The following is a 13191-nucleotide window of genomic DNA, read 5'->3' as shown; positions in this document are numbered from 1 at the left end:
CAGATAATGGCAGACAGCTAAAAGGTGACAAATTTTGTAAGTGCTTATATAAAGATTCAAGAAGTCTAAATACTAAGATGGGTGAACTTAAGTGCCTGGTATTAAATGAGGATATTGATATAATAGTCATCACAGAAATTTGGTGGAATGATTATAATCACAGGGACTCTGTAATACCAGGGTACAAAATATATAGGAATGACAGAAGTCATGCTGCTGAGGGAATGGCACTATATGTGAAAACTGTCAAATATAGTATAGTACACCCTGACTCTAACGAACCACTGGGTTATCCAAGCCACTCGTTCAGTATAGCCAGAGGATCGTTATTGCAAGAGGGGAGGTAGCAGAGAGCTTCTCCATTCCACTGGGCTGCAGCAGGGAACAGGCCACACTTCTAAACATTGGCCACATATTCTTTCCACGAAGGTTGCCATCACATCAGCCAGATGTGTGAATGAACTGGGAGCACTCCTGGCTGACCCGCCATATTTCATAGAGAAAATCTCTCCTTTTGCTTCCACCCAAAATTAATCCCCAGGGTAATGTGAGTTTCACATGAACCAACCTTTTCACTTACCAGTATGCTTTCCAAAACCTTATGCTTCCAATGAAGAAAAAAGACTGCACTCCCTCATGGTCAGATGGGCATTGGCCTTTTTTCTGCAGATATACTGTATGTTTTGTAAGGCAGCTATGTGAAGCGCCATCCACACCTTCACAAAGCATTATGCCCTAGTCCAGGCTTCTGTAGATCCAGCTGTATTAAACATGTATTAAACTGAGGACAGCAGTATTAAACATCCATACTAACTGAATCCTTGTATTCCTCTTGTGTTTGAATGTTGCTTACCAATCGTCCACATGTGGATATGCAAAGGGACCACCATTTGAAGATGAAATGGAGGTTAAATACCTGTAATTGGAGGTTCTTCAAGATGCGTGGTCCCTATCTGTGTTCTGTTACTTGCCTTCCTCATCCTCCGCTTCAAAGCGTATCTGATTCACAGTAAGAGAAGGAACTGGAGAGGCATTGGTCTGTTCTTCTTCGAGTGATTGCTCATATGCATTCCAGTTAGGTGTGTGCGCGCACGTTCGTCGGAAGATTTTTACCCTAGCAACACTCGGTGGGTCGGCTGGGCGCACCCTGGAGTGGCGCCGCTATGGCGCCGGATATATACCCCTGCCGACCCATCTGCCCCTCAGTTCCTTCTTACCGCCCGTGTCGGTTGTTAGAACAGTGGAGCGTGGCTTAGCTGACCTCCACTTCCCTAGCTATTCGTAGTTTCTCTCGTTAATTCTGTTTATATAGTTTAGATTTATATAGTTGTAGTTAACTTTATTCGTTTGTAGTATAGTTAGTGTATAGTTCACAGGGGTTTGGGGATTATCCTCTTCCCCGCACCCGGTGCCGGGTAATATGCCCGGTTCACAGGGTTTCAAACCGTGCTCGGCCGGCCATAAGCCGATGCCGACAAGAGATCCTCTCTTAAGTGCCTTGAGGAATCTCGCCTAACAGATAAGTGCCGCATTTGTAAGGCCTTTAAGCCGAGAACAAAAGGGGAGCGGGACTTCATCTCAAGCAGCTCCTAAGAGCGGCAGCTCTTACTCCTCCGCCCTCGGCATCGAGCGCTGGTCAGTCTTCAGGAAGCGCTCCCTCGGCACCGGATCGCTGGTACCGCCAAGGCCTCTCGGCACCAGCCGTAGCCGGCACCGACATCCGCTCGGCACCGATCGCTCTCCTGGAGGGTGAAGAGGCACAAGACTCCTGCTGCGTCTGAGCCGCCTGCTCCGCAGCCTGAGCGCTATGCTAAGTCGAACCTCCCGGCTCCGATACCTGCCGCGGCACCGACAATATCAGCACCGTCGCCTCCGGCCATGCAAGAGCCGTCGAGTCCGGTGCCTGAAAGCTCCCCGGTACGAGCCGTGGTCGAGCTCACTATTCTCTCCACACCAGAGACATTTCCACGGTGAGGGAGTTGATTGCAATGACAGCACCTGTGCTGCCTCAACCCCCGGCACCGCCGGTGCAGGTTATATAGTCGATCGGCAAACCTGTCTTGATCAGATCACCCTGCGTCGGTACCGCAGAGCGGCACCGTTCACGATCGCGGTCCCCCAGATGTTCTCGGTCCCGTCGCCAATCCAGGTGCCGACGCCGTTCGCAGTCCCGGCACCGTTCTCCACTTCGGTACCAGTCGTACTCGCGGCACCGATCCCGTAGCCATTCCCGACGTTGAGCCTCGAGATCTCGGTCGACCTCCCGGCACCGCTCCGGTCGCAGGTCCCGTTCTCGCTCCCGGTACCGGTATGCCTCCCGGTACCGATCCCCGGTGCCACGTCAAGCGTTGTCAGCTAGAGAGGGAGACTCTGCCAGGGCTTTTCAGCTCCTCCATGGCCATCCAAACATGCATCACTGTCGTCCCGTGTGGGCAGTTCATATGCGCAGGTCTGTGATTCGGCTGTGCACACCAGAGACTTCCAGGTGCCCCAGCCCCAGGACCCTGACCCCCATCAGTGGTCACCCTGTACATTTTGGGCGTGCCATCAGGCCAAAGGCGTACCTGTGATCCCTTCTCGCTCTGTTCCGTCAGAGCACTGGGTGCCAGAGGCGTCAGTTAGCCGTCCCCCTTTGACCGGTATGGAGGAAGCCTGGTTCAGCTACCGGACTCCCAGATCCCAAGGATCAGGAGGTCATCCAGGGCCACGAGGCCACACAGGACCCGCTTGTCCCCGGCCTTTCTTCTTCCTCCTCCCCAGATGAGGCGGTGGCAGGAGTGTACTCCTCGGGCCCTCCTCTAATCGACTTGGGGGCCCATCAGGATCTCCTGAGACGGGTGGCATTCAATTTGAATCTCCAAGTGGCAAAAGTCTCGGAGATACAGGATCCGGTCTTAGACATTCGGTTGGCTGTCACCCCCACTAGAGTGGCCCTACCGTTCATTCCGCAGTCAAGGCCAATCCGGATATCATCTGGCAGTCTCCAGCCACTATCCCGCCCGCGGGCAGGGCAGTCGAACGCATGTACATGGTATCCTCCAGGGGCTACAGGTACCTATATGTACATCGCCCCCCCCCCCACCTGCTCCCTTGTCGTCCAGTCCGTCAATGAGACAGAACGCCATGGCCAGCAGGCACCAGCCCCTAAACCCAAGGGGGCTAGGCGAATGGTCTTACTGGGCCGTAAGATGTACTCGGCAGGGGCCCTGCAACTTCGCGTAGCAAACCAGCAAGCCCTGCTTAGCCGCTACTATGGGCGGCGGTGGGCAAATTTACAGAGTCGGTTCCTCAGAACTCCCGTCAAGAGTTTGATGCCCTCCTGGAAGAAAGGAAGAAGCTGGCGAGAGCTTCCCTCCAGGCCTCGTTGGATGCAGCTGACTCCGCTGCCACAACTCTGGCCTCGGGTGTTGCCACGAGGCGCATTTCATGGCTCCAGTTATCGAGCCTTCCCTCGCAGCTGCTGCACACTATACAGGACTTGCCCTTCAATGGCAAAGGCCTGTTCTCCGAAAAAAACTGGCCCTAGGCTGCAAAGCCTAAAGGGCAGCAGGGTCACTCTGCGCTCTCTCTCGGCATGCACACGCCGGTGACTCAGCGCCGGCCTTTCCGTCCCCAGCCTCACCGCTCTTACCCTGCGCCTAGACAAAGACAGGGCTTTGCCAGCGAGCATGGCTTAGGCGGTCGTAGGTGTCAATCAGGCCCCCAAAGCAGCCAAAACCAGGGTCCTTCTAACCACCAATGGGGCAAAAGCCTATCCATCCTCGTCCTTCTTAGGGACCCCTCTCATGAGCAATCCCTCTTGCAAGAGATGCGGACGCTCCTCTCCATCGGAGCTATAGAGGAGGTACCTAAGGACGAAAGGGGCAAAGGGTTCTACTCCCACTAATTCCTAATCCCCTAGGCGAAGGGAAGTCTCAGACCTATCCTAGACTTGCGGGAACTCAACAAGTTCATGATACAGCTGAAGTTCCTCATGGTATCCATGGGGACCGTCATCCCATCCTTGGATTCCGGAGACTGGTATGCCGCCCTCGATATGAAGGGCGCGTATTTTCACATCGCCATTTCTCCTCCACACAGAAGGTACCTCCGGTTTGTGACCAACTGTCGTCATTTCCAGGCCTGATGATCAATATAGAAAAATCCACTCTGATTCCCACACAGGGAATAGAATTCATTGGAGCCATCCTGGACTCCAGTCTTGCCAGAGCCTGCTTACCTCAGCCTCGGTTTCAGGCGATGGTAACAATTATACAAGGTCTACGGACCTTCCCGACAACTTTGGCTCGCACTTGCCTCGGTCTCCTGAGTCACATGGCTGCCTGCACGTTTGTAACCAAACATGCCAGGCTTCGCCTCCGTCCACTTCAATTGTGGCTCACCTCGGTGTACCACCCGGGCAGAGATAGCATACTCATGGTCATCTCGATTCCCCCCGAGCGTCCTAGGCTCCTTCGACTGGGAGTCGACACCCTCCCTGGTGTGTCCAGGGATGCTGTTCCATCCACCTCACCCCTCGGGGTCCCTCATGATGGACACCCCATCTCTCGGCTGGGGTGCTCACTTGGGTCAGTCTCGCACTCATGGCCTGCGGTCGGCTCAAGAGCTGGCCTTGCACATCAATGTCCAAGAACTGAGAGCAGTCCGCCTTGTGTACCAGGCGTTTCAGCAGCACCTGCAAGGCCGTTGTGTCTCGGTGTTCACGGACAACACAACGGCCATGTATTACATATACAAGTACGGAGGAGCACGGTCCTCCCCTCTTTGCAGAGATCTATCCAGCTCCGGGACTCCTGCACAGCCCAATCAATAGACCTGGTAGCGTCCTTTCTCCCAGGGGTTTGGAACATTCTGGCAGATAGCCTCAGCAGATCCTTCCTGTCTCACAAGTGGTCGATTCCTCTGGATGTTATCCATTCTGTTTTTCCGGAAGTGGGCTTTCCCTGCATAGTCCTCTTCGCTCTCGCGGGAACAGAGATAGAGAGAAGTTCTCCTCATTCCAAGGCCTCTCCCCGGGCTCGATCTTGGATGCTTTTCTGATGCCGTGGATGAGCCATCTGCTGTATGCTTTTCCACTGTTCCCGCTGGTTCACAGGGTCCTGCTAAAACTCTGCAGGGACAGAGCGCACCTGATCATGATCGCTCCAGCGTGACCCAGGCAGCACTGGTACACCAGGTTGCTACACCTGTCGGTAGCCAACCCGATTCCCCTGCCTCTTTGCCCAGACCTCATAACGCAGGTTCACGGCAAGCTTCATCACCCAGACCTGCAATCCCTGCACCTCACAACATGGCTGCTGTGCGGCTAAACCGATCCGAGTTACGTTGTTCAGCCTCGGTTCTACAGGATTCTCCTGGGTGGTAGGAAACCTTCCACTCGGTTAACGTATCTGGCCAAGTGGAAGCGTTTCTCCTGCTGCTACAAAACACAGTGTTTCTCCACCGAGGTCCCGATCCATTCCATCTTGGACTACCTCTGGTCTCTCAAACAGCAGCGCCTGGCGCGGCCATCACTAAGGGTACACTTGGCAGCCATCTCTACCTTCACCCAGCGGAGAGTGGCCGCTCCATATTCTTACACCCTGTGGTTTCTAGGTTCCTCAAGGGCTTGGAGCGTTTATACCCCCCAGCTGGCCCCCACCAAAACCTGGGTCTTCAACCTGGTTCTAACCAGTTTTATGACTGCCCCAATCAAGCCAATGACAACATGCTCGCTGCCATACCTGTCCTGGAAGACAGTTTTTCCTTGTAGCCTTTCCATCGGCCAGACGAGTCTCCGAGCTTCAGGCTCTCACGATGGACCCACGCTATACTGTGTTTCTCACGGACAAGGGCAGTTGTAACCACGTCTGGCCTTCCTCCCTAAGGTGCTGTCGGCCTTTCATATCAACCAGGATATCTTCCTTCCGGTCTTCTTTCCGAAGCCACACTCATCGCGAAGGGAGCAACAGTTGCCCTCCCTAGATGTCCGTAGGGCGCTCGCAATCTATATTGAGCGGACAAAGCCCCTTCGTATCGCCCCCAAATCTTTGTCGTACTGGCATACCAGACAAAGGGCCTACCTGTCTCCTCCTAGAGGATTTCATCTTGGATGACGTCGTGCATCCGCGCCTCCTGTGATTTGGCCCATGTTCCATCGAGCCACCTTACTGCACATTCCACCAGGGCTCAGGCTTCTCTGCTGCCTTCCTGGCTCACATACCCTTCCAGGGGATATGTCGTGCAACTACCTGGTCCTCCGTCCACACCTTTGCCTCATTGGTCCAAAAGTCCAGAGATGATGCAGCCTTTGGCTCAGCAGTTTTGCATTCTGCAACATCTCACTCCGACCCCACCGCCTACGTAAGGCTTGGGAATCACCTAACTGGAATGCATATGAGCAATCACTGGAAGAAGAAAAGACGGTTACTCACCGTTGTAACTGTTGTTCTTCGAGATGTGTTGCTCATATCCATTCCAGACCCGCCCTCCTTCCCCTCTGTTGGAGTAGCCGGCAAGAAGGAACTGAGGGGTGGATGGATCGGCAGGGGTATATATCCGGCGCTATAGCGGCGCCACTCCGGGGGGCGCCCAGCCGACCCACCGAGTGTTGCTAGGGTAAAAATCTTCCGACGAACGTGCACGTGGTGCGCGCACACCTACCTGGAATGGATATGAGCAACACATCTCGAAGAACAGTAGTTACAACGGTGAGTAACCGTCTTTTCTGCCCTTTGTGCCCTCAGTTCAGGGCACAAGGAGAGCAACTGCACAGGCACGGACCAATGGACACTATTTGTTACAAATCTCTGGTCTCATGTGCATGGAGCATTTGCATACCTATATGTGGAATACAGGTTAGGGACCACACACATTGAAGAAATTTGTACGAATCAAGTAAACACACGAGTATCAAACTATTATAGAAATGACCAGTGCAGTAAATCAATCTAGCTTAATATTCATGCATTATCTATCCTAGTCTTTTTAGTGAAAAAAGCCCTTTATCTTGAAAGTTTCTGCATATCTATGATGAGGTTGTGTACTACACAGTTTGTAGCAAGAGCAGCTCTGAATGCATTGCTACATAGCATCCCCTGTTGGCTAACCTGTAAAATGACTTTGACTTTACAGTGATGGATATAGGCTAACAGCGTTTCCTTCAAACCACTGATCTCTGCAATCATATAAGTACTTTGTCAGTTGAGCACAATAATTAAGGTGATAGCTCCATGGCTTTTTGGATAATGTACACCTATCATAGTAAAATTTAAACTGTATAATATGTAAGGAACGACTAATTTGAAAAATGCATTTAAACACTTTCTATGTGTTACATCTTGACTGATATGCACAAAATGTACTGATGAAACTAGATATGTTTCTTACCTCAAATTTTCTCCTCCTTATTGTAATGGTTTTCTCTCATTGTTACCTTGCATGTGGTGGCAGGGCTACAGCACTGTTGTGTGTGAGAGAAGGCGAAATTTCGTGGTGTCTGACCCTGTCCTGTAGGAATTCTCTCTTGCACACTTCCAAGTGCAATGTTGTTTTGAGAAATCTTAACCCTTATCATGAAAGGGTTAACCTTCCTTCATCTCAACTTCCCCAGTGACAGAACTGCCCTGTGCAAAGCCCCCTCATGCAAGGACACAAATCTATCAGTGCTTCCATGTGGAAAAAGCGTCAGAGAAATGCTCTCTCTGCAGTGAGCCCTGTTCTCTGCCCTGGCCTCCTCTAAGTATTAGGTAATAAGTGACATAACATGTCCCCCTCTTTTTTTTGTGTCCTGTATATTATTGTGTTCTTCAGGTTATGAAACACTCACATCAGGCAATCTGGAGAGGTTTACACATGCCAGATAGAAACATTACATTGTCCCGTTTGAGTTTGATGAGTTTATGACTGGGGGTTTCCCTGTCATCAACTCAGATTTTAGTTGTTTGTTATTTTTCAAGATGCCTTTATTTTTAAAAAAAACGCTTTCTTTAAAACTTGCTGTGGGTTTCCTTGTGCATGATCAAAAGCAAGAATTTTTCTTTGTTTTTGCTTCAACATATTAGTGAAACTAACAGTACATTGTGAATTGATCATTGCCACTTTTATGAATCAAGCAGGGCACCATTCATGTGCTAGGGCTGCTGGCGTGAATGTGGTAGTTTCTGTGAGCAGTGGACTCATCTGTATGAATGGTGACTAGATGTGACTGAGCCCTAGAGGACCGAGCTTTGTCATGTGACAAGAACATTGGCTAGTCCACGTGCTGCTGACGGAGGGGAGGGAATAGAGGGGGGCTGAGGGTTGTTGAACACAGCATGCTGATGCCCGTGCAATGCCCACAGGCACTTCCTCTGTCTCTGTGCTATTCCAGGGTGAATAAAGTGCATCAAATCAATCGTAGCTGAAAGATTTAAGGAGGTTTATGGTAGTTTCTTTCGTGTAGAAAAATTTGAGTTGTTTTCCATCGAGGAAGAGCTTTGCAAGTTATTAATTGCTAAGAATGAAATAATTGCAAGGAGCCCTTGCTGTTGCATTTAATAATGGTAAGAAATATACTCTATATCGGGGTGGCCAAACTTATTGACCCTCTGAGCTGCATATGATAGTCTTCAGAAGTCTGAGAGCTAGGCATGCCTGTTGGAGCTCGGGGCTTCAGTCCTGGGAGTTGTGCCTGCTGGGGCTCACGGCATCAGCCCTGCAGCGCGGTGGTGGGGCTAGGGGCTTGGAGCTTCTGCCCTGCAGAGAGAGAGGGGCATGGCCCTCTATACCAACATTCCACACAAAGATGGACTACAAGCTGTCAGGAATAGTAGCGCCATAATGTCACGGCAAACCTGGTGGCTGAACTTTGTGACTTTGTCCTCACCCACAACTATTTCACATTTGGGATCAATGTATACCTTCAAGTCAGTGGCACTGCATGGCCCCCCATGGAAAAGAAGCCTTTGAGGAATTCCACCATGATTTCAACAATTTCCATCAACCTCAGCCTGGACCAGTCCACACAAAAGATCCACTTCCTGGACACTACAGCACTAATACGGGATGGTCACATAAACACCACCCTACACCGGAAACCTACTGACCGCTATACTTACCTACATGCCTCCAGCTTTCATCCAGACCACATCACACGATCCCTTGTCTATAGCCAAGCTGTAAGATACAACTGCATTTGCTTCAGTCTCTCAGACAGAGACAAACACCTACAAGATCTCTAATAAGCATTCTTAAAACTACAATACCCACCTGCTGAAGTGAAGAAACAGATTGACAGAGCCAGAAGAGTACTCTGAAGTCACCTACTACAGGACAGGCCCAACAAAGAAAGTAACAGAACGCCACTAGCAGTCACCTTCAGCCCCCAACTAAAACCTCTCCAGCGCATCATCAAGAATCTGTAACGTATCCTGAAGGACGAACCCTCACTCACAGAGATCTTGGGAGACAGACCAGTCCTCGCTTACAGACAGCCCCCCAACCTGAAGCAAATAATCACCAGCAACCACACAACAAAAACACAAAGCCCGTTGCCAACTCTGTCCACATATCTATTCAAAGGACACCATCGTAGGACCTAATCACATCAGCCACACCATCAGAGGCTTGTTCACCTGCACATCTACCAATGTGATATATGCCAGCAATGCCCCTCTGCAATGTACATTGGCCAAACCTGACAGTCTCTGCGCAAAAGAATAAATGGACACAAATCAGACATCAAGAATTATAACATTCAAAAACCAGTTGGAGAACACTTCAGCCTCCCTGGACACTCACTTACAGACCTAAAAGTTGCAATTCTTCAACAAAATAAAACTTCAAAAACAGATTCCAATGAGAAACTACAGAACTGGAATTAATTTGCAAACTGGACACCATTAAATTAGGCTTGAATAAAGACTGGGAGTGCATGGGTCATTACACAAAGTAAAAACTATTTCCCAATGCTAATTTTTCCCCTACAGTTACTCACACCTTCTTGTCAACTGGTTGAAATGGGCCATCCTGATTATCGCTACAAAAGTTTTTTTTCTCGTGCTGATAATAGCCCACCTTAATTAATTAGTCTCGTTAGAGTTGGTATGGCAACTCCCATTTTTTCATGTTCTGTGTGTGTATGTATGTATCTATCTATCTACTGTATTTTCCACTGCATGCTTCTGATGAAGTGGGTTTTAGCCCACGAAAGCTTATGCCCAAATAAATTTGTTAGTCTCTAAGGTGCCACAAGTACTCCTTGTTCTTTTTTCTAAAGTAGCCATACCCTCAGTCTCTGAATTCTGGGGATGAGCTACTTAATGACTCTGATGAACAATTTCTTTGTAACCACTTTTTTATGAATGGCAACTTTTGCTCAATTCAAGCAATTAGCTGTTCTGTGTTCCTTCTTAAAAGAAAGTATCTGGCTAGAAGGTGCTGTTGAGCACTTCAGAAATCTTTCTGACAATGGAGATTATTTTCCTTAAGGTGTGGTTTGAGTTTAAGCGTCTGTTTAAAAACTGCAAGGCACAAAAGCAAGGCAGTTCGGAGAGATTTTCTAAATGGTACAAATTGCAAATGTGTTTTATCCTTTGTGCAGTGTTAGGGGAAAAAATACCTTGAATATAAAACATGGCTCTTACAAGAATTTACAGATTGCCCCTCCTTTATTTTGATTGCACCCGGGATACTCTGAGGAAGATGGGTTTAGTGCTTTATTTTAACACGTTAAGCTTTTATTCACTTCATATGGACATAAACTTTTTAATAAGTAAAAGGAGAAAATGCTGATTATGCTGTCTTTGATTCAAAGACTTTTTAGAGCACTTCTTAATGTCGGAAGTCTAATTATGAATGACAAAGTATTCTTAAAATGTAGGCATCTTGGCAACTAGAAGATATGTTAGGAGCATCAACTTTTGCCAGCAGTTGTCATTGCATTTCTTTATTAGAAAATTACATAAAGATAGTATTTGATTGAGGGCAGTCCTCTTCTGTGATACTCTGACATCACAGGGGAAGCTAAGGCCAAGTCTACACTCAAAAGTGAAAAATCCACACCCCTAAGTGACATAGTTAAGCCAATCTAACCCCCAGTGTTGAGAGCACTAGGTGGATGGAAGACTTCTTCGGTCGACCTACCTACCACCTCTCAGGGAGGTAGATTAACTATGCTGACTGAGAACCTTTCCTGTGGCTGTAGTGAATGTCTACATTGAAGTGCTACAACTGCAGTTGTGACACTGTAGCATTAAGTGTAGACATATCCTAAGAAGGGCACTTAACCTCTGACTTTGCATGTCTTTGGCTGTGGTTTTAGCAGAATTATAGCAAAATTTTATATTTAATTTCTAGGTGTGTTTAACACTGAGTGAATAACTCATGGCTTGAAAACCAATTGTAGCTTAGTGTAAATGGGCCAGTCACCTTTCTTGGGACTGAGAGTATTATGTAGACAATATTTTTGTACGTATGGGAGGAAGTTCTCAGTTTTTATCCCAAGCTAGTGCTGTTTTAGCTGTTGCTTGGGGCAGGTGTGGCGAGGCTGAATCTACGTCCTCTACATTTAAAGCCACAAGTTTTTCTGGGGAAACTGTTATTGTCTTGAGCAACAGATAAACACACAACTTTGTCTCTCTTGTGATGGGTTCAAAATACTCATTACTCCAGATCCTTCACCTTTTTAATGTAAATGTATTAGCTTTAGCAAGGATACTGCTCTTTTGTATATTCTTATTCTGTTTAGGGGATCCAAGATTTAGAAAGCTTTGTCCTGTATAAAAAGTATGAGAGAGGAGACAAAGAGGGTGCATAAACTTCCACCTGTAGGTACCAGCGCAAACCAATACAAATGGTTACTGTCTGACTTCCATTTGAAACACTTATTTCATATAGGGCAGACATCTTTCAAGTCTAGAAGGGTATACGTATCTTACAAATGGCTACCAGTTGGCACTCCTTGGCTATCTCAGCAGAGAAGTCAAGGATTGACCACAGGGACTAAACTCCTCTCTCACAGCTAGTGATGGTTCCTCCAGGGCAATGTGAAACCCATAGACAGGAAAGTGTGGTGGAAGTCTTCACTGTTGCTGTTCATTGTGCATATGTTCTGAGGATAAAGGACCTCAGTTCCCAGAATTGGCATCCCAACATCTTTTGCCAGTATCAGACTCCTATATGTAGGGCCCTACCAAATTCATGGTCATGAAAAATGTGTCACGGACTGTGAAATCTGGTTTTCCCCCATGAAATCTGGTCCTTTGTGTGCTTTTACCCTATACTATACAGATTGCACAGGGGAGACCAGTGTTTCTCAAACTAGGGGTCCTGACCCAAAAGAGAGTTGCAGGGGGGGTCGTTATATTGCCACCCTTACTTCTGCACTGCCTTCAGAGCTGGGTGGTCGGAGAGTGGTGGCTGTTGGCTGGGTGCCCAGCTCTGAAGGCGACGTCCCACCAACAGCAGCGCAGAAGTAAGGGTGGCAATGCCATACCATGCCACCCTTACTTCTGCGCCTGCTGCCTTCAGAGCTGGGTGGACAGAAAGTGGTGGCTGCTGATCGAGAGCCCAGCTCTGCAGGCAGCAGCGCAGAAGTGAGGGTGGCAATACCATACCATGCCATCCTTACTTCTGTGCTGCTGCTGGTGGTGGCTCTGCCTTCAGACCTGGGATCCCAGCCAGCAGCGGCTGCTCTCCAGCTGCCCAGCTCTGAAGGCAGTGCTGCCGTCAGCAGCAGTGCAGAAGTAAGGGTAGCAGTAATGCAACCTCCTCTCCCCCTACAATAACCTTCTGACACCCCCTCCCCCAACTCCTTTTTGGGTCAGGACCCCTACAATTACAACACCCAGACATTTCAGATTTAAAGACCTGAAATCTGACATTTATGATTTTTAAAATCCTATGAGCGTGAAATTGACCAAAATGGACCATGAATTTGGTAGGTTCCTATATATAGGAAAACAAGGGAAACATCACAGAAAAACTGAGGAACTTGGCTGCTCAAAATAATCAAGGGAGAAGTCAAAAAACTCAGCTGCTCCTTTTTACTACATCTTCCTTCTCACCCACAGCACAAGAGAATCTCCAGGGGTGGGGGAAGTTTGGGAAATATATTTTAAAACAGGACGGCTGTGAGAGCACCCACAAGTATACTCCCATTACTCTCAAGCATATTCCTACATCTGCAGTTTTTGAAAGCTTGTTACTTTGTGGTGACAGAAATGTAATAAA

General features: G+C 48.5%; 1 protein-coding gene across 4 annotated transcripts in view; it reads left to right on the top strand.

Annotated features, from left to right (window-relative positions):
- HSD17B12 (hydroxysteroid 17-beta dehydrogenase 12) overlaps positions 1-13191 on the top strand; it is a 148345-nt gene that overhangs the window by 23278 nt on the left and 111876 nt on the right. The window lies entirely within an intron of this gene.

The sequence above is a fragment of the Mauremys reevesii genome, linkage group 4 (genome assembly GCF_016161935.1).
Source record: "Mauremys reevesii isolate NIE-2019 linkage group 4, ASM1616193v1, whole genome shotgun sequence".
NCBI lineage: Eukaryota > Metazoa > Chordata > Testudines > Geoemydidae > Mauremys > Mauremys reevesii.
The sequence above is the reverse complement of the archived record's forward strand: the minus strand, read 5'-3'. Positions and strand labels throughout refer to the sequence as shown.